The 11,923-nt window shown below is 37.7% G+C and overlaps 1 protein-coding gene across 11 annotated transcripts in view; it reads left to right on the forward strand.

The window, feature by feature from the left end:
* The first annotated feature begins 396 nt into the window (after positions 1-396).
* LOC129569640 (broad-complex core protein isoforms 1/2/3/4/5-like) overlaps positions 397-11,923 on the forward strand; it is a 97,382-nt gene continuing 85,855 nt past the window's right edge. For 3 of the 11 annotated variants that reach the window (XM_055448717.1, XM_055448701.1, XM_055448716.1), the window contains exon 1: positions 398-645. The gene's annotated coding sequence lies outside the window, so the exon portion shown is untranslated. Of the gene's footprint in view, positions 926-967; positions 1,018-4,531; positions 4,802-4,974; positions 5,070-11,923 lie in introns of those variants that run through there. The other 8 variants (XM_055448708.1, XM_055448702.1, XM_055448706.1 and 5 more) reach the window with 8 other exon arrangements.

Consider the following 11,923-nt stretch of genomic DNA (forward strand, 5'->3'; position numbering starts at 1 on the left):
GCCTGCTATTGCTGTTGGTGCTGCTTATTCCATGCATTGCACACCATTACAGTTACGCGCGTTCGGCTGGCTGCCTCACAAAATGCGAATTTACTCACACAATTACGAATCGCACGATGTGGAATAAACAGCACCAACACGGTGTGTGCTTCATTCGCTCTCTCCTTCTTGGTTCTCTCTCTCTCTCCCTCTGTCGATGCTCTCGTATCGCGCGCGCTGAAACTTGATTGCACATACTTTTATTGGCGACACGACACACCGACCAACAACAGCAATAGCAATAGCAACAATATTTATAACAAAACGACGAGAGAAGAGAGAAAAAAACAAACTACATAAAACACGTAGAGAGAGAGAGTGTGTGTATGTACAAGGGACAGGCGAGAGAGAAAGAGAGTGTGTGTGTGGCAGCGTATATGGCAGCAGCAGCAGCATTCACATTTTTCGTACACACTCGACAACGCGCGACTACGACTACGATATGACGAGAGAAGAGCCAAGCAACACTTTTGTATTGTGTATGGAGAGTTTTCAGTGAATTTTGTTGTCGAAGGAAGCACGCAGTGCTGCGTTCTAAGTATCAGTTTCGAAACAAGTCGCTGCTTGGCCACATCGTTGTTTTCATCAACTCAAAAAGTGCAGCGGGTACTGTTGTTGTGTGTGATATTGGAAACCGAAACGAAGAAGAAACAAAAAAAAAACACACAAATATTTTATTGAGAGAATTTCCTTACACTTCGAACCACTCTGTGTGTGATTCGGCCACATCTAACAACGCAAATTTATTTTGAACGTTGCCAACATAGAACGTCAAAGCTCTTCGCTTGGCAAATTACACATCAGAAACGCATTCTTGCTACATACAAAGTGGTTTTTAGTGGAAAAATTCTCCCCGATTTTCTTCCACAACACAACATTTATTCAAGTATTTTTTTCCTTCAAAATTCTCTTCAATTGTGTTGCATAGTTATTTGTTATCCTGGAAAAATTTTCGTAAAATTTTCGCCCATTTTTTTGGTGCATAATTTTTTGTTTCTGTTATTTTATTCGAAATTTCTTTGGCGTTTGAAAAACAAAAATCACTTGGTCATTTCTGGGGTTCTTTTTACCGATTTTCTGGCAAAAAATGATTCTAAAATTAACTACATCATTTGAAACAAGGAAACGATTAAAAATATGAAAAACGGTTATAAATCATTCAGTTGGTTTTGGTTGCAATTTTTTTGAGTGTTAGAATTTTTTTTTTCGATCGTTGTAAAAATTCAAAGTGACAATATTTTCTAGTGTTCACTAAAAATAGAAAAAAGAATAAATTGTGCAAGAAAAAAAACTTTGTGTCGTTAAAAAAGCCAGTGGAAAATATGCTAAAACAATCAATCGAACAGTTGTATGAATTCGAAAGCAGAAAATAATATGGAAAAAGTTGAAATTAAAAAAAAAGATAAAATTAAAAAATTTCGTTGATATTTTCGTGTGATATTTATATGAAATGAGACAAACAACAAAGAAAAGAAATAAAAATGAGCATGTCGTCGGCAAAGTAATCGAAGTGGATGTATTGTAAACATGATATAAAATCTTAATTGATGAGTTGCGTGTGACATGTCCGTCAGTAAGCGAAGTCAACGGGAGCGAAGAAGGCCGAATAAAACTCCATACCGACGCAATTATGAGAACCCATTGAAAAAAAACTATCATTTGTTAAAAAATGCAGTCGCTCAATCCGCAAGTAGAAAACAACCCGAACATTAGTTTTATCATAAAAATTATGCGTGTGTTGAATATAAGAACCGAACAGCTTCTTTTTCTGAACTAATACCAAATTCTGTCCATCTTCCTATTTTCAAACAATTGAATTTATTTTACTTCGAATTGAAATTTTCTTTCTCTATCGCGTTTCACCGAAATGGTCGCATTTTTTTTTCTTCCACGATGCAAAACAAACGAAACGAAACGGCAAAAAAATGAATTCTTGGCAAATGAATAATAGTAGCGTGTTTATGTTCTCTTGTTATTGATTCGGTTAGTTCGGCTCATTCGGTGGTGCAATATGTGCGTGTGACGATGGTTCTCTCGCTGGCTTATCCGTATATATTCTCAGTCAATTGCTCTTTGCAATGTATATATATACGCGCGCGTTTTTATTATTCGCATTGGCTTTTCATGTTGCAACGTTGTAACGTCAACATGAATGGCAGAGAGCACATTAAATGCGAAAGCATTAAGGACTTTGAATGCATTTTGTGTTGTTCGAAATTAAACGGAAAATTTGTCCGAGCTCTGACTCGATATTATATGCAAACCCGATGTATGTGTATATATGGAAACGCAGGAGAGAGCGCGATCGAGAGAGAGAGAGGGCCAAAACGAAAGACGAATAAAAAAAAGAAAATAGTTCGCAGACAATTTTAATGTAAAATCGATATTTTTCCACTTTTAATAATGCATGCATATGTTTGCCCCGTTCGTGTTGTTCTGCCGTCGCTACTCTCTATCAAGTAGTTTCGTCTTTAGTGTCTTTTGTGCGTTCGTGTGTAATTCAACAAGAGCAAACAAGAACAACAAATTTTTGGTTTTCAAGCGCCAAATTAACATTTTTAAAGCCAGTTTGAAATGTGTTTGAAATTTAGTCGGTCACATTCGAATTTAGCACGTTAAACTGTTTTGTATTTCTTATGCGATGCATACAGTTTTCATTATATAACGACATTTCCATCAACAGAGAGAGAGAGAGAGAAAGAGAAAATCAATAACTATCAAAACCGAAGGAAAATCGTTCTTTTTTTATTGTTGAATTCTGCCAATCTGCAGTTTTGAAGCGTACGCAATGACATTGCAGAGATAGAGAGAGTGCACAACAAAAACATGAATGAAATCGCAGGAAGTAGCGAAAAGCTCGTTCGTTGATCGAACAAATAATAAAAAAAATGGATAATGGCTTTTCCTTCAACTCAAACTCAAACACACGGGGTTTTCATGGCGCAATCTTTTTTTTTTCGTTTCGTTCTCGTTTCTTTGTGTGTTTTTTTTTCTCTCTCCGCTGTACTGGTGCATTTTTATTTAGTTTCCATATCTAGATGAAAGTTTAATGTTGATATAGTCGCACACAATTGCATCGAATGCGATGGCTTCGTTTTCTATGCTTTTTTGTTCTCTCTGCATCGGTTCCATTTAATGTTGTCGTTCTTTTTTCCTCGCTCTCTCTCTCTCTCTCTCTACTCGATTCAATGTGAATCGTTGTGTTTGGCTGGCGTAAAGCGTTCGTTGGTTGTTGTTGTTTTTTCTGTTCGATTGTATCCTGATGAAATGACGAGTCAATGCGACTGCTGTTTTGTTATTGAAACACAAACACATGCAGCCCGTTCACTCATTTATTAAATGAAAAACTATTTGGGCTATTACGCGTCAGTATTTATTTTGCTTGGTTTGACTTGCCATGCCACTGCATTGGAAATGGTTTTCTAATTCACGGAACAGAAGAAAAAAAAACGCAATTCAAAGAATGAAAAAAGCACTAAAACACACACAGGCACATTACAATGAGTGTGAACGTTTACAAAGTCAAGTCAAAGACATGTACAGAACGCGCGTTGAGAGAGTGAGAGCGTGAGCGATCCGTTTTCTCGATGCAATTGCAATGTGCCATGTGTATGTCGCACAGGATCTATACATTATAGATGTGAATGTGTGTGCATATCTTTGGCCCCATTTCTCACGAATGAAAATTTTCTCCATTCGCAACTAGCAGCCACTGCTATTTCGTGCACATTCCACTCGCACACAATGTATAGATATACCATATGCTTTTCCGCTCTGTCGGGCCCCGTGTGTTTACTGCCTTTTGCCATCGTCGTGCTTTGCGATGTTGTTGTGCACGCAGGCAGACAGCCTGCATTTTCCAATGGCTTGAACAATGACGCTTTTACTCGTTCGTTCGCTCGCTCGCACACTGCCACCAGCCCAAATGCTTTCCATCGCATATTCAGTTTTGCGTGAGCGTATCGCGCTCTGTTTATCAACATATCGAAGGACACATGCAGCATTCCGAGAATAAATTGGAGAAAGAGACCGAGAAACGGAAAAATTGGAAACATTTTCATTCTGCTTTTGTTGTTGTTGATGGTGGAAACGCGCGCTCGCGCGCTGACGAAGACGCGCGTGCAATGCCACACGAAGCCAAAATTATATACGTGCATATTCTATAATCATATTGTACAGTACAAGAAGACACACACCGAAAATTTCGGCATGAAAATTGTGTGTGTGTTTTTTCTTACAAACGTTTCGTATTGCGCTTGTGATTGCGATGCACGAGAGCCGTGTGCATTTCCATCGTTCTGCCAAATGCAATACGGTATACATTTTTTACTGGCAGTGCGTGTTCGTAATATTCGATGCTGATGGTGGAAATTGATGCCGTTCGGTTCTATCGCTTCTGTGTGTACTCGCATTCATTTTTTTTTCGTTCGTTCGCTCTCTCTCTCTCCCTCTCTCTCTTCAATTTGTTTCCTTTTTGGCGTTCGATGTGTGTGTGTATGCTGCTGCTGCTGCTGTTATTTTTTTTCTTTCCTCTCTGGTTGTTGTTTTCGGTGTCTACGGTTTCGCGTTACACAAAACTTCAGCATTTGTTTAGTGCTTATGATGGCAGTGCAGCAGGACAGACCGACATAATCGAATACCACGCAAGCACATTCTATTTGCTCACAACAGATCAGTTCAGTCAATTATTTTAACAGTATTTTACAACTTCAATGTGTCGCACTCGTCCTCTCTCTCGCTTTCTCTTCATGTGTCTGTGAGTGTGAGTGATTTTTTTGTTTGTTATCTATTTGCCGAATTTTGCTGCTTTCATTTTTGCGCTAAGTGTTTTTCTTCATTCGAATTTGTAGTGCATTTCGATGTTCATTGTGTTTTTTTTTTGTAGTTTCGGTTTGTTTGTCTGCGTACAGTTCCTTTTTCGATCAATTTTACATCTAACGATACGTTCAACAAAGTGACTGTTGGAAATGCAGCAGCAGCCAACGACAATCAAACGAAATAAAAAACGGTGCATTTGGCAAACATTTTTCGTAAGTGAAAGAAAACAACACACATTTTTCGAAAGCGAGCCCGTTTTTACTTCTTGTTTTGTTTAAATCGCGTGCTTTTTTCGTTTTTTTCGGAAAACAAATCGATTGTTTTTGTTGCGGCAGGCGATTTTCATCCGTGCCATCCTGTCTAATGAACGATGAAATGGAAGTGTTTAGTTTTGCTAGTTTTTTTTTTCCTCTTTTTTCTCCATCCATTTTTTTCCAATTGAAATACACTTTTCGGTTGCGTCAAACATTTTCGGCTCAACATTTATTTTCATTTGCTAAACGGAAAACTAATGTGCAGGCAAGAATCGCATTTCCTCCGATAAATCGCACAAAATGAAATGACAAACAGCAATCGTTGAACGAAAACCATGAAAAAAACCATTTTAAAGCCATTCATTTGCGTTGGTCCATCGATAAATCTCGATGAATTCATTGCACACGCACGGAACCGTCTACAAAGAGCGATGAGTGGGTTAACCGACGGTGATTTGATAATCGGATGCTAAATGTGTCAAACACACATACACACACACGTTCTATTCCACACTGTATATTTCGACGTTTTAAACAAGCAAACAGCACACATTTCTAATGATTTATTACAATTTTAAATGGTTTTTTTTCGAATATTTTTTCCCTCTATTCTTTCGATTAATTTTTAATTGCATTTTTGCAAATGGAACACATAAATTTGGCTGGATAAATATTTGAGTAAAATTTTCGCGTTCGTGTCGCATCGTATATAAATGTCAGCTCGAGCTAAAAATTGATTTCATTCCAATGGTTCTTGTTAAATTTTCAATTATTCAAAAAAAAACGAACCAATCAAAATGCCATTTTCCATCGTTGCCGAATTCTGTTCATTTTTTTTCTCTCCCGGTTTTGTTTGACGCATCGAAAGACAAACATATTTTATTCGAATGCAATTCAATAGTGAAAAAATGTCGTTAGGTTTTTTATTCGGGTGAATATAGAATTGTTCGAACGAAGGAAAAAAAAAATGTGTTTGATGGGCAAAAATGGAATTTTTCCTGGAAAATTCATCAAATTACATGCAGTCGAATTAGCAAAATCAATGTTTTCGCGTTAAAATCGCGTCGGTAAAAAAAGTCGCTGCCATCGTCACACTGAAGCTCGTTAAGAGATTTTCGAATCGGTGGAACAAAATGCACGACTGATTTTGTACGCGTTCTGTAATCATTTAAATTTATTTTTTTTATTTTGCATCGCTGAAAAAAACCAGATGATTTCAGTTTATCACTTGTTATTTCAACGTCAATTATTTCATTAGCTTGTATCGTACTCTCAATTGTGTTTTCGTGCGTAAATTCTACACTTTTTGCGTAGAATTTCGTGAATATTAAAAATTTATTTAAACAAAAAATTTTGTGAATAAAAGAATCGTCTTAATTTATGAAAATCAGAAGAAAAAAAATCGTTCATCCTGTTTATCGGGAATGTGAGCTGTTTGGTGCGTCAATCATATTGGCTTACGTAATCGATACAAAGCAGGAATGAGAGTGAATTGTATGATATAACAATTCGAGAGACGAGAGAGTGCACATAACTTTTTTTTCAGTTACATGGATTCTGTTACGAGATCCATTCATTCATTCATTTACTGCATGCATTTGAATGTCATTTGTTGTTTTGTTTCCGTTTAGCCCGATGCCACAGTTCCCTTGCACTCATTGCATTCGCTCTTTTGTAGCATATAATTTTTCACTCGTTCTTTACGTCGTCGTCTTTGACGAATGTGCAAACTTTTCCATGTTATTATTACAATGCGGTTCAAGCAAGGCGAAAACGAAGACGGAAAGAAGGGACACGAACAAACTGAATGAACAGAGAGAGAGAGAGAGAGAGAGAGAGAGAGAGAGAGAGAGAGAGAGAAAATATGATCGAATAAGCAGGCAGCGCGCGGCGCGCGATTCGTAACAGGCGATTATATTAATTTTTCCTTCGTCAAATTTCTTAGAAATTTATAGGTTAAGTGTAGTTTTTTTTCCTCTTCGTTCTGTGTTTGCTGCTGCTGATTTGCTCTGTCTCTGTCGCTCCTTTGTTCGTTGTTCGGTGCATGTGCGTTGCGCATTATTGACTTAAACAAACTCCAATAACACAACCGAAACGGTTAGTTAGCCAGCGCTGCTGAGAAAATATGAATTTTTATTTATTTGCTCGCAGCCGTTTGAATTGAAATTGAATTATGAGCAGCACATTTCGTATGGACACTGCTGCCGTCGTCGCCGTCATTGCGGCCACTTTTTTCGGCTCTTCCTCATAAACAAAAAAAAGGTCGTTTTGTTTGTATTTTCGATTTCTCGGAACTGAATTTGAGCGCGACGTATATCACAATTTCGCAGTTTGACAACGACCATAAAAAAAAGTCAATCGGGGAATGTGTGGATCTAAGCATTCGCAACCAAATGAAGATTTGAATATTGAACGCGGAAAATAAAAACTTCGTTTGAATATTCGAAATTCGGGAGAGAAAATAAACACAGTCGTGTTTTGGAAACGGATATAGGAACTAATGCAGAACATGGTCGTAAATTTTCCCATCATTTGAAATAGAGCGTGTTGTGTGTCGCCCCGATTCTGTAATTTTAAATCAAAATTCAACGCCGAGAACGAAAAAAAAACCAGAACAAAATTGAGCGAGAATTATACATAATAATAGGAGAGAAAAAAAAACGTAAATTTCGATTATTATTTATGCCATGCGCACGGCTTGCGACTATAACTGCATACAGTAACGAGAAATAGAAACAAAAAAAATCACACACCAAGCAACAGCAGCAAGCTAGAACGAATCCATATGCACTTGTGTGAACACGCACAGTACAACATTATTATTTTTTTTTATGACTATACTGTTTTCCGATTATTTTCTAATAAACTGCAATCGCACCACTAAAGCGGCAGCAAACACGCTGGAAAAAAAATGTAATATTATTAATAATAATAGCGAATACGTCGCATAGTTAGATTTTCACCTTGAAAAAACTGTAGGAAGAGGGAAGAAAAAGCAGAACGCAAAATGCGAGAGAAACACACAACACGGACGTGCGCGTGTACACCATTTGCAGTGGGATTTTTATCGTCGCTTGTATTTGCTCGATCGCATTTGGTTGTGTTTTTTTCTTTATTTTTATTATTCCTGTACTTCACTTAATAAAGATCACGCATTCAATAGACCGGGCAACAGAAAAATTCAATCGCTATATCTATCTATTCTGTTTATTTTATTTTTCTTCCTAAAAGCTATCAATCGTTAGCTCGAATCAAGCGATTCGAGTTGAAGTCGGTCGGGTTGCGCGGCGAGCAGACCCCCTTCACAAGTAGACGGCGAACAAGCTAAAACAGGTGCTTCAACTCATCTGACGCTAAACACTGATTATACAACTGATTCTTAGATCGAATTTGCCATTTTTTTCGTGTCGCGTAGCATTTTTTCTTTGCTTTTTCTTCTCTCTCTCTCTCTCTCTCTCTCTCTCTCTCTCTCTCTCTCTCGATCTCACTCTCTCGGGCTATCTCTTTTCCCGTCTCCTTCTCTCTTACATTACTAGCTCATAGTTATAAATGCCTGTAAAATTTCAAGCAGAAAAAAAAACTTCATTTTTTCCTACACAGTTTTTGCCTGATGGAATCGATTCCAAGAAAGATAAGAAATGGTTTCGTTCCTTTGAAAATCGTCTAACATTGTATACAAACTATCGCAATCAAAGCGTTTAATTGTTTATTTGGATAGCACTTTGTTAGCTTTTCTCTGGACTTACAGTTGTCGAACGGTTTTTTTTTTTCACAAACGCATTTTATTTTTCGCTCCTCAATCGAATGCAAACACAAACAAAACACGCAACGGTTTTTTTATTTGCAACCAATTAAGTTTTCAACGAGATCAATGAAAATGCGAGCGACACATCATTCGCATTGACAGCATTTCGATGCGTCCCATTGACAATGTATCTCAAGTAGCAAATCAACATTTTATAAAAGTGCCAACGCCGCTGCGGCTGCTGCTGCTGCTGGTTTGAGTGCGTATTTTGTCGGAAGTTTTTGCATACCAAAAAAGACACACACAGTACATGAGCATCATGTTCATGAGATCCGAAGAAATTTCTAATTTCATATACACATTTGTCCATAGGCCCTATATATCAAATCGCCTATTTCATTTAGTGTCACAAGCGTTTTGTGTATCGCTATTTCGTGTGTGTCGATTTTTTTTTCTTCGTTTCGCAATTTGCAAAAATAATTTTTTTTTCGGCGCTGTGACCGTGTGCGCTCTTCATACAGTACACACATATTGAAGCATGTGTGCAAGGTCACAGACAGAGCCACAGCTACAGCACACAGAGTGAGCCTCGACACTCTCTCGACAACGACAACGAATGAACATTGAAAAGAACTGAGCGAAAAAGAAAAAGAAGAAGCGAACGAAAAAAAAAATTCGCGAATTCGCAAAAGTGACGCGCAGCAAAATAGCAAAACGCAACAACAACAACAACAATACAATTGAGTGATAGATTGACTTGTGGAAGTGCTAGCGCGTTTGGTTAGACGCGATATGCACAAAAATATACGTACAGTGTGCCATAGCAACTGGCCGAATAGAGAGCGCGACGCGGCATACAGAGAAACACACTAGGAAAAAAATGGAACGAGCCGCTGCCGAATGTGAAAACAAAACGTTGCGCTTGGGCCAATGATCGATTTAACGAGAAAAATTTTTTCGGCCTGTTGAATGAAAATTCAAAAATAAACACAGATAAAAGTGGATGGTTCACCTCTTTTTCATTCTCTCCGAGTATTTTTTTTTCTCATCATAAACGATGAGTAGTTCGTTTTTTGTTGTGGTGACGCGATATGTTTGGTAATTACACAAGGCTCGAGTACATCAAACGAATGTGTAGTGAGCTATTTCAACGTGTTCATTAGCTAAATTTCGACGGTTAGTTGATTTCCCCTTTCAGTACAGCCGGCGAATAAAAAAAAATTAAACTGTGGCAAATGTGTGATGATGCTATGGAGAGTCGCTGAAAAATTGCCTATATGTCGGAAAGCGAAACTGGCTCAATCAATACCATGTGACTAATCCAACTGCTGTTGCTATTATCAACCGTTTGATATGGCCTAACTTGAACGATAAGAGCACGCAAATTAAACTCTGCGACTTTTTCTGTTTGCCAAGCTATAAATAATCTCTCTTAATTTGTATAACGCTTCACTCGTTTTCAACTCGTTGCATTTAGAGAAGGAGAGAAGAGAAAAACAGAACCAAAGAAAACAACTAAAATGGTTAATATTCTCACCGCCCCTGAATTCGCATTCTGTCCAATGTCTCGCTTTACCGGCGAGAGCGTCCAAAAAATGCTAAACACAGACGAAACACAAAAAATTATCCAAATGAAGATATGATCTTTTTTGTATTGTTTAAAATTTATGGCGCTTTGTTGCCAAATTGCAACCAGGAAACAAGCGCAGTCGTCCGTTACCGCTCTTTGCTTTCAACTCATTTGAACCACATTTCGCGTCGTCCATGTCGGTTTCACATTTATTCCTTTCGAAAATGGTTTGAGAAAGGCATTTGGCCGATATTCTCTGTGTGCGTTTTGTTTTTCGTCTGTAAGATTTTCGGTTTGCATTTCGACTGCAATTTTCAAGAGCTATTTTTTTTTCTTCTGTTCTTGTTATTGTTGAACGCTACGTTAATTTTGATCGATCAACTGGAATAGACGCATTTTAATTGGGCACATGTTGTCTTCGGTGTAGAGAAGTTAAAATAAGAACTTCTCGAGTGTGTCTGTGGAAAATATGTTGGTTTGTTACACAAAAGTATTTTTCGTTTGTTATGGAAACACACCCATGCCTAAATACGAGGTTTGTTTTTGTCGTGGCATTTTTTTTTCTTCTTCATTCATACACACGTACGATCAACACACTCGTGTGCATTGGAATCAAATTTCGAATATACAAGTTCATTTCCAGAAAAACGCATAAAAGATATATGCCATTTCTAATGAAGAAGTGGCAATAATTCTGCGTTGATTACTCGGACCGGTGGAATTAGAGCTCATACGATTTATTTGACGCCGTTGTACTCTCTGGCTGTATCTCGAATACATCTTCATATCGTCTCTGCCTCTGTCTCTCTCACTTATTCGAATGTGTGTTGTTTATTCCACACCAAATGCACTTTTTCGTTCATTCATTCATTTGTCCGTCAGTCAGTCGTGCAACGGATACGCATGTAAAGTGGGGCGGCTCAATCGAGCCATACGTAGCAGTTGAATTAGCTGTTCGACACTTTTATTACAAGATTTCTAAGAACCTCAAGGTTCAAATCGCATAAAATGGTGTTTGTGTTTCGGATTTCAGATTAAAGTTTTGAGAACTTTTTCCATTCAGTGTTGATCCATTGTGTGTGTTCTTTGCTCGTTTGACGTTGTTTCGCTGACGATGTTTTGCGAATTCCGTTCACATTCAAAACTATGTGCACTTGATGCGAGAAAGATGTTCATATAACTGGAATGAAAAAAAAAGAATTCAAAAGAATCGGCATTAAAATTTGCATTAAATACACCGAAAGAAGTGAGCGGAAAAAAAACACAACACAAACTCATCGCGAAAAACTTGAATGAATTAACCGAAACGGTGTGAATGAAAGCGATGGAAATGTTTCATCAGGGCTTTGGGAATAATTTTGAGAATTTAATTGAATCTCGCTACATCATACAGCTGAGATTAAGCTGTTGCTACAGTTGCTTTTGGTTTTATTTTACCTTACCTTCATGCCACTTTACCTTACATTTTCTGCAAACTTTCGACCGGCAAAATTCATC

Source organism: Sitodiplosis mosellana, unplaced genomic scaffold (genome assembly GCF_009176505.1).
Source record: "Sitodiplosis mosellana isolate CC-2019 unplaced genomic scaffold, AAFC_SMos_1.0 Smas_scaffold_38, whole genome shotgun sequence".
Taxonomy (NCBI): Eukaryota; Metazoa; Arthropoda; class Insecta; order Diptera; family Cecidomyiidae; genus Sitodiplosis; species Sitodiplosis mosellana.